We start from the raw sequence: 14,129 nt of genomic DNA, 5'->3' as shown, positions 1-14,129 counted from the left end.
CAGATCTCTCCTTTTTCTTTACCTCATGCAATTTGGAGAAAGTGGCAACTCGCTCTAAAACTACAGAGATGTTAAGTTTAAACAGGAAGAGAAAATACAATCCATGTATGAGGCTAATTAAAAAGCCTCTCAGTAGGACTGTGTTTTTTGCCTATTCTTGCACCTTCTCTTGGAGACAAAATTTTTCTCTATAGACTCAGCACATTGAGAAATGTACATGGAAAAAGAAAAGCCTTAGACAATAATCCTTCAGTAGACTTCCTCTCTCTGAAACCTCTCTACTCTTTTACAACAGCTTAGAAAGTTGGTAGAAGAGATAGGAAAACTTGGAACCAAGGCTTGTGTCAGCTGAATAGTAATGATTCAGGCAGCTCCCTTGGAAAATATCTACATTTAGGGGCAGGAAGCAAAACAGAAAGCAGGAGACAGAAGGAAGCAGTGGGATGGGGAAGTGTCCTCTACAAACTTAAAGTCAATACTCAGCTGGGTTTTTTAATCCCCAGGATGTAGAAAAGCTTCTGAAAGTGAGAGTCGGGTAACCTGCCTGAGTCCCACAACTAAGGCAGTGATGAGCTGTGATTCTAATCCAGGCCTGAAGTCAGGGTTCTTTCCAGCACAATGTGCTGCCTCCCAGGAGATCTAGTAACATATCAAAGAAGCCAAATGATACAGTTTGGCTGTGTCCCCACCCAAATCTCATCTTGAATTGTAGCTCCCATAATCCCTACATGTCATGGGAGGAACGTGGTGGGAGGTAACTGAATCATGGGGGGTGGGTTTTACCCATGCATGATAGTGAATAAGTCTCGTGTGATCTGATGGTTTTATAAAGGGCAGTTCTCCTGCACATGCTCTCTTGCCTGCTGCCGTGTAAGACGTACCTTTGCTCTTCCTTCACTTTCCGCCATGATTGTGAGGCCTCCCCAGCCATGTGGAACTGTGAGTCCATTAAACCTCATTTTCTTTATAAATTACCCAGTCTCAGGTATTTCTTCATAGCAGTATGAAAATGGACTAATACACCAAGAATGCAGAAAGGTTTAGGAGAGATGGTGTGGTCAACTCTCAAGTGGATCAGAAAGATCAAGAAGGACATCATCAGAAATCCCCCCACTGGATGTATAAACTGAGGTCCCTGAAAGAGCAGTTTCAGTGGAGGAATGAGGACCCTCACCTTGGGTTTGACTCTCATGTTGGGGAAAAAGGTGTCAGGCCATCTTTCCAATGCGCACATCTGCTGAAAACCCTCCACTGGTTCCCCACTGCCAACCTCTCAACTTGGCCTACAAGGTCTTCTAGTGACTCTTCCACCACCATTTCCTTTTTAATTCCTCAAACATCACACTTGATCCATATCACTCACCTGGGCTTTCCCAGGTCACAATGCTGTGTCTGGCATTGGTTCATGCTGCTCCCTCTGCTAGGCATGCTCTTCACCTAACTCTGGTTCTTGTGGCATGTGTGTAAGAAAGCTGTCTGAAGCTTCGAATCAAGGTTAGCAAGTCTGGACTGAAATTAATGATGAGGGCTACCATGTAAATAACTAACATTCATTGAATACTTCCTATGTGCTAGAGCCAGGTCTAAGTATTCTTCCTGTGTTAACTCATTCCATCCTAATAACCATCCTATGTGGTACGGTGCCATTATTTTATAGGTGAGAAGCCAAGGCACAGAGGGGTTAAGCAGCTGGGGGTAACAGGAGACAGAGAGCGATAGCAGATAAAGTGCTCCAAGCAGTTGTCTCAGAGGAGGTAGCATTTACCCTGAAGACCTGAATGAGGGGAGTGAAGTGGTCATGGGAATATTAGGGGTTGGAGAGAACGATACAAGCAGATCAAACAGCAACTGCAAACATCCAGAGACCGGAATCAATTGACTGGTCCTGGGAGGGTCCGGAGAGGCAGGCAGATGCCAGATCATGGAAGGCTTCTCAGGCCATGAAAAGGAGTCTGGACTTATTCTAAGTGTCTCCACTTGCATAGACCAAGCAGATCAATGCCTGGAGGGGTAGGATGCAAGAGGGGAAGGTCACAGAACAAACGTGTCTCCCTCACAGGCCATAGGCACTGCGCACAGCCATGTGGGCCTCATTCCACCCAGCTGGCTCCCCTGGGCTCTGCTGTGAATGGGCCCCCTGGCCCATCGTGTGATCGTGTGAGTTGATACTACTTAATAAACTCTCCTGGGGGTATGCAACTTCATGACCCTGATCACCAGATCTCAAGTCTATTTCTGAGAGCAAGCATTCTCAAAGTGTTTGTTTCTTAATTAAATTCCAGCAACCTGCTCCTTTGAATTGCATTAAATTATCAGGCCATCTGCTACCTGGGCAAGCAGGAATACTTGAAAAAAATCCTAGGGAAGCTACTGGACTTTCATGGGGGTAGGACTGAGGACAGGGAGCCCTCAGCAGATTTTGAGTTACACAAGATGGGATTTGGCGAAAGATTTTAAAGCAAGTCTTACTGTTTTGTTTTTTAAGTTGGAAAACTGCTCTAAATCAACCCCATCAAACTGTAACTGAATATCTGAGTCTTAGAGAACTGTAGGGTCTTGCTCAAGGTCACCTAAGAGAACTGCAAAGAAGGGACAGGCACTCCTGCCAGCTCTCTGTCAGACCAGCTCTCTTCTCGGATGCCCAGTTTCTGGGCCGCAACATGCTGCTATTCTCACAATGCTCACAGCCCTGCTGTCTGTGGAACACCTACTGTGTGGTGGATAAGAAGTGTCCTTGTCAATTCCAAATGCTGAGAAAAGACCACAGTGGCTAGGCTGGGTGGGCTGGGGCTGTGGTGAGGACAGGATGCAGGTCTAGCTTGACTTCTAAGAGCCAGTTTGTATTAGTCAGGGTTCTCTAGAGGAACATAACTAATAGGATAGATGTATATATAAAGGGGAGTTTATTAAGTAGTATCAACTCACACAATCACAGGGTCCCACAATAAGCCATCTGCAAGCTGTGGAGCAAGGAAGCCACTCAGAGTCCTAAAGCTGAAGAACGTAGATTCCGATATTCAAGGGCAGGAAGCATTCAGCACAAGAGAAAGATATAGGCTGGGAGGCTAAGCCAGTCTAACCTTTTCAGGGTTTCTGCCGGCTTTATATTCTGGCCACACTGGCAGCTGATTAGATGGTGCCCACCCAGATTAAGAGTGGGTCTGCCTTTCCCAGCCCACTGACTCAAATGTTAATCTTTGGCAACACCCTCACAGACACACCCAGGATCATTACTTTGCATCCTTCAATCCAATCAAGTTGATACTCGGTATTAACCATCACACAGCTGTCAGTTTCCTCTGTCCCCAAAATTGCCAGGAAGATATCTTGGAATAAGCTGAGAAACTTTCTAGAATTGCCTCCAAACTTTTCCCTACTGGTGGGGCTATGGGTCAGGTCATTCTCTATCTGTGGGAAAACTGGGCTTTGCAGAGTTGCTGGGCACTCCCATCACTGAGTAGACCTCAGATGTACACAGGAATTAAACACAGGTTCTGCAGACTATATTGGAGGGGGCATGGGACTTAGCTCATCAGGGGATGCAGTGTGAGCTGAGCACGATGTCTAAGCACAGGGCGGACACTGAGTAAATGAGAGTATCTGCTGTTGATGGTGCACATGCTACGTATGGACACTGAGTCTTCTACTTATTCTCCCTACGGGATACATAGTAGAGGCATCTCCATTTTACAGCAAAAACCACCAAAGCACAGAGAGGTTGAATACCTTGCCTAAGGTTGTTTGGTGGGCTAAATGGTGGCCAAAGTCCCATTTAAGGGACTTGGGAGATGTAGTCAAGGATCTTGAGATGAGATCACCCTGGATTACTCAGGGGAATTATAAGGATACTGTCCAATGACAAGTGTCCTTCTAAGAGACAGAAGAGGAGAAGGCAGATGAGAAACAGAGACAGAGACTGGGGTGATGAGGCCATAAGTCAAGCTGGAAGAGGTGAGGAAAGATCCACAGCCTTCAGAGAAGTTTCTGCTATGCTGAGCCACCCAGTTTGTGGTATTTTGTTATGGCAGCTCTAGGATACTAACACAGGTCCCAAGGCCAGCTGGTGGCAGACTTGGTTCTGTTTGACTCCAAAGGTTGTACTTTTAACCAATGAATGAGTGGACCTATGCTTGGATGAATGAATGAGGAAACCTCGTTTCAACACAACACCATCAATATTGTTTCGATAACAGGATATGAAAGAGGAAGATCCAGGCAGGGAAAATTCAATTGCTAATTTCCTTGCCTTCAGTTGTCAAATGTGATCCTCTTTATTTTGCCTGTTTATTTGTCACTAGGGATGCTGTGCTCAACAGAAAGGGAAGAAGGGAGCAACTCCCCACCTTGCATTAAGAGGACATGGGGTGACTCAGGCCTATAATCCTATTGCTTTGGGAGGCCGAAGTAGAAGGATTACTTGAGGCCAGGAGCTTGAGACCAGCCTGGACAACATAGTGAGACCCTATGTCTACAAAACATTTTTTAAAAATTATCTGTAGTCACAGCTATTTGGGAGGCTGAGGCAGTAGGACCACTTGATTGTGCCACTGCACTCTAGCCTGGGTGACAGCCTGTCTCTTAAAAACAAAACAAAACAAAACACAGAGGACATGGTGTGAAAATAGGATGGAAAACCGCCAGGGCCAGGCAACCAACTGCTTTCTAGTTCAACTGTAAGTGGGTTACTCCTGGAAAGAGAAGAAATAAGACAGGGAGGTGATGGGGGTTCTTAACAAACATACCTAACTAGGCATCCAAATAGTTGAACCATTTATTCTTCAAAGGTCACAGGGCTTCAAGGGTTCATCCTCCTTTCTGCTTTCCCCCCACCCCCTCAGAGTAAAGGAGTGGGTGCAGGACCTTCTGGGCAGAGGAAGGACCAGCTAGCTGGATTTCCAGAAACTGCTAACAGAAATAATTTGAGTTCAGTTCCTGGCAGGTGCTCAATAATAGGAACGAAGACTGTACATGTTCAATACCTCTCTATCTAGGTGCCAGGTCGTGATGCTTCAAAATTGCACAAGAAATGGAAGGAAATATGGAAGAGCCTCCTTTCTCCTTCAACAAACACATCTGGCCCCTTTCCTCAGATTCTGGGCTCCATCGTGACATGTGGGCAAGCATTTCTCCAGGCTGTGTTCACCTTCTGAGGTTCCTGACCACAGACTTCTCTCATTTGCAGCTGCGCCTGCCTGAATTATTTCAGACTCCAGAATTTTCCCAACCTCCCATTACTGGCTGGCTGTGAAACAGAGCGTAAAATGCCAGTCACTTTTTTTTTCTTTCAAATTCCATAGTCATCTGACAACGTAACAGATTTCAGACTCAAACTGTCAGAGTGTGGGCTCAAACCACTCTCACCAGCCCCTGAAGAATGAGGCAGCATGGCATGACACAAAGAACCTTGAACTCAGAGTCATATAGGTGGGGGGGATCAAATTCTAGCTTTACCATTAACTGACAGTCAGGCCTAGACAAGTGTTCTCATCCCTCTGAATCTCAGTATGTGCTTTAGTTTTTTGGGTTTTTTTTGGGGGGGCGGTTGAGACAGAGTCTCGCTCTGTCGCCCAGGCTGGAGTGCAGTGGCCATCTTGGCTCACTGCAAACTCTGCCTCCTGGGTTCACGCCATTCTCCTGCCTCAGCCTCCTGAGTAGCTGGGACTACAGGCACCCGCCACCATGCCCGGCTAATTTTTTTTTTTTTTAGTAGAGACGGGGTTTCACCGTGTTAGCCAGGATGGTCTCGATCTCCTGACCTCGTGATCTGCCCACCTCGGCCTCCCAAAGTGCTGGGATTACAGGCGTGAGCCACCGCGCCCGACCCAGTTTGTGTTTTTATCCAAAAAATAGTTAACACAGCTCTTCCTCTATAGTGGGCACTGTTCTTCTCTGCTGGAGGAGACAGACCATGAACAAATCAACAAGAGAAATATCAGACGGCGGTAAGCGCTACTCAGATAATTAAAATGGGTGATGTCTGAGTCAGTGGGTGTGAGTCAGTGGCAATGTCTGATCTCAGCTTTACGTGGAGAGGCCATGGAAGGTCCTTCTGAAGAGGCAACAGTGAAAATAAGACCAGTGTGACCAGGAGAAGGCAGCAATGCAAAAACAGGATGAGCAGCATTCTAAGCAGAGGAAACAGCTTGTGCGTGTCCCAAAGTCTGGGCTGCACTTGGAAGTTAAGATGGAAGCTGTGAGGTGGGAGTGTAGTCTGCGTGGGATAAGGTGGTGATCAGGTCCCGCACGGTGGCTCACGCCTATAATCCCAGCACTTTGGGAGGCCAAGGCAGGTGCATCACTTGAGGTCAGGAGTTTGAGATCAGCCTGGCCAACATGGCAAAAACCCATGTCTACTAAAAACACAAAAATTAGCCAGGCATGGTGTTTTGTGCCTGTAATCCCAGCTACTTGGGAGGCTGAGGCATGAGAATCGCTTTAACCCAGGAGGTGGAGGTTACAGTGAGCTGAGATTGCGCCACTGTACTCCAGACTAGGTGATAGAATGAGACTCTGTCTCAAAAAAAAAAAGGGTAGGGCGGGGGATGGCGAAAAAAAGATGATGCTGGAGAAAGGCAGTGAGCGGATGTAGTGTGGCCTCAAACTGGGGTGCAAATGATGATTGACTGCATGCAGGAAATAAATATCCAAATGTCTCACCACCTTTATTTCTGACTCTGAATGTTTAAGAAGGAAATTAAACTCAATTAATGTTACTATGTTATTTTTAGTAATATGTCTTTAATTTCCAAATGATTATGCTTATCATGAAGGTGCTCAGGTTTTCTGGGTAGGGGTAAAAGTTTAGACATCAGTAATGCAGGGCTTTGTAAGAAAGTGAGGAATGGGAGGTGAAGCCTTCAGACAGTTTTAAGTAGGGGAATGACAGGAGCTGACTGATATTTTTAAAGCATCACTTTTTGTAGAATGGCACTAACATCCCCAGTCCATATGATCCACACAGTGTATTAGGAGCCCCTCCTAGGATAATACAATTGATGCTGTTTTTATTGCATACAGAAATGCTGTGTGACCAAAAAAGTATTGGAACCATTACCAATTAGCAAATTATCCCTGAGATTCTAATCAGTCTAAAAATAAATTCATGTTCGTTTGCAGTAAAAAATTAGATGAGTCTCTAAATTTCACATCACCTGTCCTCACCTCGTCTTACTGAAACATACTCTCTCCATATTTCGTATGACCTTCCTTTCCTAGCTATGCCTTCTTTTCTCTTGTGTGCCCCAGATGCCCGGGCTGAGAAAATAAACTATTTCTCCTTTTAGGAATCCACCATGTACATTTCATTGTGTATTGAAAGCCCTGAGAAGTTCTGCAATTTAAAAAGTCAGTTTAGCTTTGTCTAACCTAGTGCCTTTCAACATCGCCACACATTAGAATTACCTGGGGAGTTTTACAAATGACTTATTCCTGAGTCCTGCCCCTAAGAGGGACTCAGCATTGCCTGGGCAGGAGTTGTCAAAGCTTCTCAGGTGATGCTAATGTGAAGCCACCATGGGAATCACTCCTTTAACTCAACAGTTCCCAAACTTATAAAACAACCTTCAACAATCTCTGTTAAAAATGTTCCAAACAGTTTCTTTTTTCTTTTTTTTTACATAACACCTCCTCATGCCCTCATGGAACTCAGCTGGGGTTCTACGGAACAACGTTCATCACTTTTTTCATAAACAGCATTGCCATTTGGTGGATGTTACACACAAATGCTCCCCTTTGCTGCCTCTTTCAATCTTGCAGGACTAGAGTGTCCTGCTTGAATGAATAATATCCACCAGTAAGCACAAAGGTGCAGGCGTCTGAACTTAGCTCAGGCGGTGAGCTGTGTGGCCTTGGGCAAGCTACTTAACTTGCCAAACTTCAGCTTCCTCATCTGCGTCTTAGCCCTCATGGACTAAGGTGGCAGTCCCCAAATTTCAGTGCATATTAAAATCAGTTGGGGATTTTAAGGAAGTGCCATTTCCCAGTTGCAACCCCAGACATGCTGCATCTGGAGCTCCAGGGTTGTGGCCTGGGAAATTGGAAGTTTTAGCAGGTCCTTCCCATGATTCTGATGATCCTGTGAGTTTGGGGACTATCAAATGAGGTAATCCAGACACTAGATGGGTAGGGTGGAAGGTAAGGGGCAACCAATTGGAAGTGAGATCTTTCAATTCAAAGTTCCTTTAATTCAGTGGTTTCTTACCTTCCTGCCACCTCACCCCACTGCCCACAGTAAGAGCACCCTAATTAGGCAGGGTACACTAGGCAGGCACTAGGCTTCGAGTTGACTGGGTGGTCAGGGAAGGGCGTGTCTTCATTGATCTTTGTGTCACCTGGCACAGCCCTTATCTCCTGGGGCCCCAGTGTTCTGATCTGTGAAATAAGAAAATGATCTCTAAGGCCCACACTCAAACCTCTTATGTTGCTATGTTCCTCCGTTAGTGCAATTTCATGAACAGCATTGCCATTTGGTGGACGTTATGCAGAAATGGCTCCCCTTCACTGCCTCTTTCAATCTTGCAGGACTAACATGTCCTGCTTGGATGAATAATATCCAACAGTAAGCGTGAAGGCACAGGCGTCTGAGCTTGGCTCAGGCTGTGAGCTGTGGGGCCTTGGGCAAGCTACTTGAACTTGCCAAACTTGAGAATCCTCATCTGCAAGATGAGAAGAATTGTATTATGTTCACCACATGGGCTGTTGCAGGAATAAAATGAAGGGTTGTATATACAGTATTAGCACAGTCTCTGGTACTCGTTAAGAGCTCAATAAATGTCTGTTGTTGATAGCAGCATTAAAGTAGAGTAATAGAGGGCCACCCTATAAACACTGTCAATTGCTGTAATAAGATCCACAATTCCTAAACAACACTGCAGTTGCTCATCCTTCAGGGTGAGTCAGGGTTTGCTGGGGGCCCTGGCATCCTTGAAGCAGGAATAAACATTCTTGGCTCAAAATGAGTCACTGTTCTATGGCTCTGGTGCCAAAGGCCACAAAAGGACTTGCTCTCAGTCCCCAGAACCACCGGTCTGAGTATGGCTAGATGTGGCTCAGCAAATCATAAACCATGACATCCACTAATCAGAGAGATAGATCAAGCCGCAGCTGGAATTTGGAGAGCTCCCAGGGCATAGACGGAGAGCTCAAGGTAAAACTTACCCCACTGGGCACAGGTATTCAGTCCTGCAAGGCAAGGGAAATGGTGAGGAGAAGCCACTTGGCATAAACCTGTATAGCTCATGAGGCCCTTGGGCTCACAGGCCACAAAATCAGACATGGCAGCGCAGAGGGTTCACAGTCCTCCTGCTATGAGGGAACGGAGAGTCAGAGAAATAGTGAGGGACCTCGCCAAGGTGCCACACCCTGCCAGTTGAAGATGATGAAGGAAAAAAGAGGGGGACACTAATATTTATTGAGAACTACAGAATATCCCACATTCATTCTGGCAATGTTTAAGAGTGCCAGACACCGCACTTATAGGTGCCTTACATAAATTATAGCATTTGATTCACATAATACCCAAACAAGGTAAATATGAATGTCTACACATAGGAGACAATCAATGCTTGAGCAGGCAGCCAAGGAATTGAATTGTAAGTTGTATTTCATTTCAATTAATTAATTAATTTTTTTTTTTTTTGGAGCGGGGAGATGGAGTCTCACTCTGTCGCCAGGCTGGGGTGCAATGGCGTAATTTCAGCTCACTGCAACCTCTGCCTCCTGGGTTCAAGTGATTCTTGTGCCTCAGCCTCTCAAGTAGCTGGAATTACAGGCACACGCCACCACGCCCAGATACTTTTTGTATTTTTAGTAGCGATGGGGTTTTGCCATGTTGGCCAGGGTGGTCTCAAATTCCTGACCTCAAGTGATCTGCCCACCTTAGGCTCCCAAAGTGTTGGGATTACAGGCAGAAGCTACCAAGCCTGACCTCAATTAATGTAAATATTAGTAACTACATGTGGCTAGTGGCTGTTGTACTGGATAGCACAGCTCTAGATGTTGTCTGCAGGTAATTTCATCCATGCTCAGAGCTTCATTCTCCGTCTATAACTTGAGAGCTCCCCAAATTCCACCTGCAGCTTGATTTATCCAACTATTTGATTGGCATCTCTTTTAGCAAAAGCACCTTAAATTCAGCTAGCCTAGTATGAAACCCATGACATGCTTCCTTAAACCCCATTCTCCTCCACTCTCCCCCTTCCCCAGCAAGGGCACTTCCATTCACCCAGCGCCTCAGTAACCCTTGTCCCTTCTCTTTCTCCGTCCAGTCCTTCACTACGTCTTATTGAATTCAATCTTCAAAATCTGTCCAAGTCCTCCCCATCTCCACTGCCACTGCCTTGGTCCAGTCCACGGCTATTCCCTCCCCTTACACAGCCTCTTAACTCGCCTACGCATCTCACTGCAGAAACTCTATTTCCTTCACCAAGTCAGAATCCTGCAGCCTAAGGTTTTTACAAATGCAAACCACGGTGAGTCCTTCCCTTCCTGTAGCCCCCGCCTTCCTCTGCTCTCAGGACAAGACTGGAATGCTTGGATTCTTCTCTCCCTCTCCACCCACTGTCCCCTCAACTCTGCTCCCTCCTACCGCAACCCACTTCAGCTCCTAAACACACCACACAGCCATCTGACCCAGCAGGTTGTACTTTTTCCTCTGCCTAGAACCCACTCTGCTCCCCCTCTTTAGCATAGCTGATTTTTTTTTTTTTTTAACAACTCTGGTCATTTGTTTACTTGCTTACAAAGTTTGCGTGCTGGACGTGTCTGCAGGTGCCCTGAGTGGCTCTCATTCAGGATCTCTCATACAGTTGCAATCACATAGTGGCTGGGCCGATGTCCTCTGGAAGGCATCCTCACTCTTACTGCTGGCAGGTGATGCTGCAACCCCAGCTGGGCCAGGGCTACATGGGTATGCAACGTGTTCAGTTGCTGAAGGCACTACGTTTAAAAAGGCTCTATGGTTGATTTAATGCTCTGTTGTCACCATTTTGAGAATCTTAATAATTATTTTTAAACAAGAGGCCCTATATTTTCTTTTCTTTTCTTTTTTTTTTTTTTGGATATAGTGTGCTTTCTTTTTTAAAAATTTTATTTTATTTTAAGTTCTGGGATACATGTACAGAACGTGCAGGTTTGTTACGTAGGTAAACATGCGTCATGGTGCTTGGCTGCACCCATCAACCCATCACCTAGGTATTAAGTCCTGAATGCATCACCTCTTTATCCTGATGCTCTCCCTCCCCGCAGACCCCTGACAAGCCCCAGTGTGTGTTGTTCCCCTCCCTGTGTCCATGTGTTCTCATTGTTCAGCTCCACTTATAAGTGAGAACATATGGTGTTTGGTTTTCTGTTCCTGTGTTAGTTTGCTGAGGATAATGGCTTCCAGCTCCATCCATGTCCCCGCAAAGGACATGATCTCATTCCTTTTTGTGGTTGCATAGTATTCCATGGTGTATATATTCACTATTCGCTAGTGTGAACAGTGCTGCAATGCACATACATGTGCGTGTATCTTTCTATTCCTTTGGGTATATAACCAGTAATGGGGCCGCTGGGTCAAATGGTATTTCTCGTTCTAGATCTTTGAGAAATAGCCACACTGTCTTCCACAATGGTTGAACTAATTCACATTCCCACCAACAGTGTAAAAGCGTTCCTATTTCTCCACCGGAGAGGCCCTATATTTTCACTGTGCACTGGAGCCTGCAAACTACACAGCTGGTCCTGACTGAGGCTGTTGGCCACAACACCTACACATGGCCTTCCACGGGGCCTGCACTCTCTCACAGTGTGACAGCTGGGTTCCAGGTGCAAGAGCTTCCAGAAGGAGAGAGGGAGAGAAGCAGAGAGACAGAGAGACAGAAGAGAGGGAAGGAGAGAGGGAAGGAGAGAGAGAAATATAGCTTAGCTGACTCTTCTTTAGAGATATACTCAGAAGTCCCTTGCTGGGGGAAGCCTTCCCAGGACCCACAGTTTCCCTAGTCATATGCCCTTAGGGCATTATGTTCCTTTCTAGCAGCTCTGTACTTTTTCCGGGGGTGGGCTACAAAGCCCATGAGGAAGAACCCTGGGTCTTGCTCACCACTGTGCCCCTGGCACCCAGCACAGCATCTGGTGCAGGATTCAATCTCAGTTAACACTTGCTGAATAGATGGATGAATAAAAAGTCACTGAGTCCGGAGTAAATAGGACTTGAACCCCAGACCGCCTGACTCTGAGCCTCATGCTCTTTCCCCAAGGCAGGGAAGCCAGGGGCGGTCTCAAGACACCAAAGTCCAGTGCCAGGTTCCAAGGCTGGCTTTGCTGCTTAGGAGCCTCCGGACCCTCATTACACTCATCTGTACAATGGAAATCACAGATTTATGTAAGACAAAAGAAAATATATGTGTAAAACACTTAGAAGAGTATCTGATAGTAAGCGCTTAGTAAATGTTAGCTATTCCTAACTCTCCCTAAATCTAGCCCAGCTCCCCTCCCCTGCCCCTACTGTCTTCCCAGAGGTGAGCCAACTCTTGACACCCACAGTCAAAAAGCTCCCCAATCACACTGAGTGTTTAAACCATTTCCTGACAATCTTTAAATTTGCAAATTGGAAATGTCAACGCTCATCTTGAATGAGCCCGATAAGGATGGGACAGCAGCCCACAGGGCTGTGGATTTTAATAAAAGAAAAATAACCAACAATATCAATTTTTTAAAAAGCACCTGACGTACATTTTCCAAATTACTTCTCTTTGCCTTTCTCTCCTTTATGTGCATTGCAGTTAAATTACCTTTCTCAGAAAATCTCGGCCACACAGAGCACGCCTGTCTCCTCACAAAGCCGCACACATTTTTAGCATCCGCTTGGGGTTTTATTGTAGAGAATACAATACACGGCAAGAGACCGTTTATCATATTTGGTTGGCTTGCCCCTCATTTTTCCAGCTGTCAGTTTTATTTATTTTGTTGCAAGGACAGGTTTGACGTGGAGGTCGGGGGTTGGGGGGAAGCATTCCAGGGCTTCGCAGCCCAGCCTTCCTGCACCCATCTTCCATCATTGTACAACATTCCTGGGAGCAAAATCCCATACTATATCACCAGGCATAGAAGGGAGAAATCTGGAACAGCAATCCTAGGAGAGTTGGTAGAGCTGAAAATACAGAGGACCTCCCTGAATCACTGCCATCACCAGCTGCTTATAATGATCTTCTGGGGGTTCTCAGGAGGCCCAGAAGATCCTATTAGTGTCCCGAACTCTTCAGCCCTGCCTTCACTCACGCCTCTTGCCGTGTGACTTTGCAGTCTTTCCACTAAAGGGGAACTATTTCTCTACCCTTTGACTTTGAGTTTGACCATGTGATTGCTTTTCTGATTACCAACAGAATGAGGCAGAAATGATGGCACCTGCCCCAGCTCAAGGCTGAGGAGCCCCTGCATGTTCACCATCTCGCACTTCTGCAGCACCATGAGCAGCGTGTCCCCTGGTAGCTGCTGGACACATGTGGAGCAGATCTGAGCCCAAACCTCAGCAAGGGGCCAAGCCTTGTTGGATCTGTAGCTTGAAACACAGTGGCCCAGCTGAGCCTAGAATATTTCAGCTGCCTCACCTGACCCACAGATATGTAAGCAATTATAAATAGTGCTTTTAGCCACTGAGTTTCAGAGTGATCTGTCACGCAGCCAGAATACAGGAGAGGAGAAGCAGCATCCACTGTGTGCTAAGCACTGTGCCAGGTATTTTATATGCATTATCACATTGAAGCCTGCCAAACCTGGTGAGTTGGAGACTATTTTATGCCCATTTTACAGATAAGCAAACTGAGGCTCAGAGTGACTTGCCTGAGGTCATACAGGGGCAAGCACTGTTGTAAGTGCTTTACATGTATTAACTCACTGAATCCTCATGACAGCCCTGGGATGGGGGCAATGGTATTTTTAAAGATGAGGAAATAGGAAGGGAAAGATTAAGTGGCTTCCCCAAGGTCAAAAGCAGCCAGGTTGCAGGGGTAGAGTTGGGTCTCAAAGCCCAGGCTTCTCTGGCTCCAGAGCCCAAGCTCAGGGGACACCTAGAGGAACACTAGGAGCTGAGGTTGGGGGAGTTTAGACTTTATACACCAGTGAGTCACAACTAGCGATAAGGATGGTAAGAA

General features: G+C 46.2%; 1 protein-coding gene across 1 annotated transcript in view; it reads right to left on the bottom strand.

The window, feature by feature from the left end:
* BTBD11 (BTB (POZ) domain containing 11) overlaps positions 1-14,129 on the bottom strand; it is a 365,311-nt gene that overhangs the window by 252,894 nt on the left and 98,288 nt on the right. The gene's annotated exons all lie outside the window — the stretch shown is intronic.

Source organism: Mandrillus leucophaeus, unplaced genomic scaffold, assembly GCF_000951045.1.
Source record: "Mandrillus leucophaeus isolate KB7577 unplaced genomic scaffold, Mleu.le_1.0 Scaffold157, whole genome shotgun sequence".
Classification (NCBI taxonomy): domain Eukaryota; kingdom Metazoa; phylum Chordata; class Mammalia; order Primates; family Cercopithecidae; genus Mandrillus; species Mandrillus leucophaeus.
This window is presented reverse-complemented; position numbering and strand designations above follow the sequence as displayed.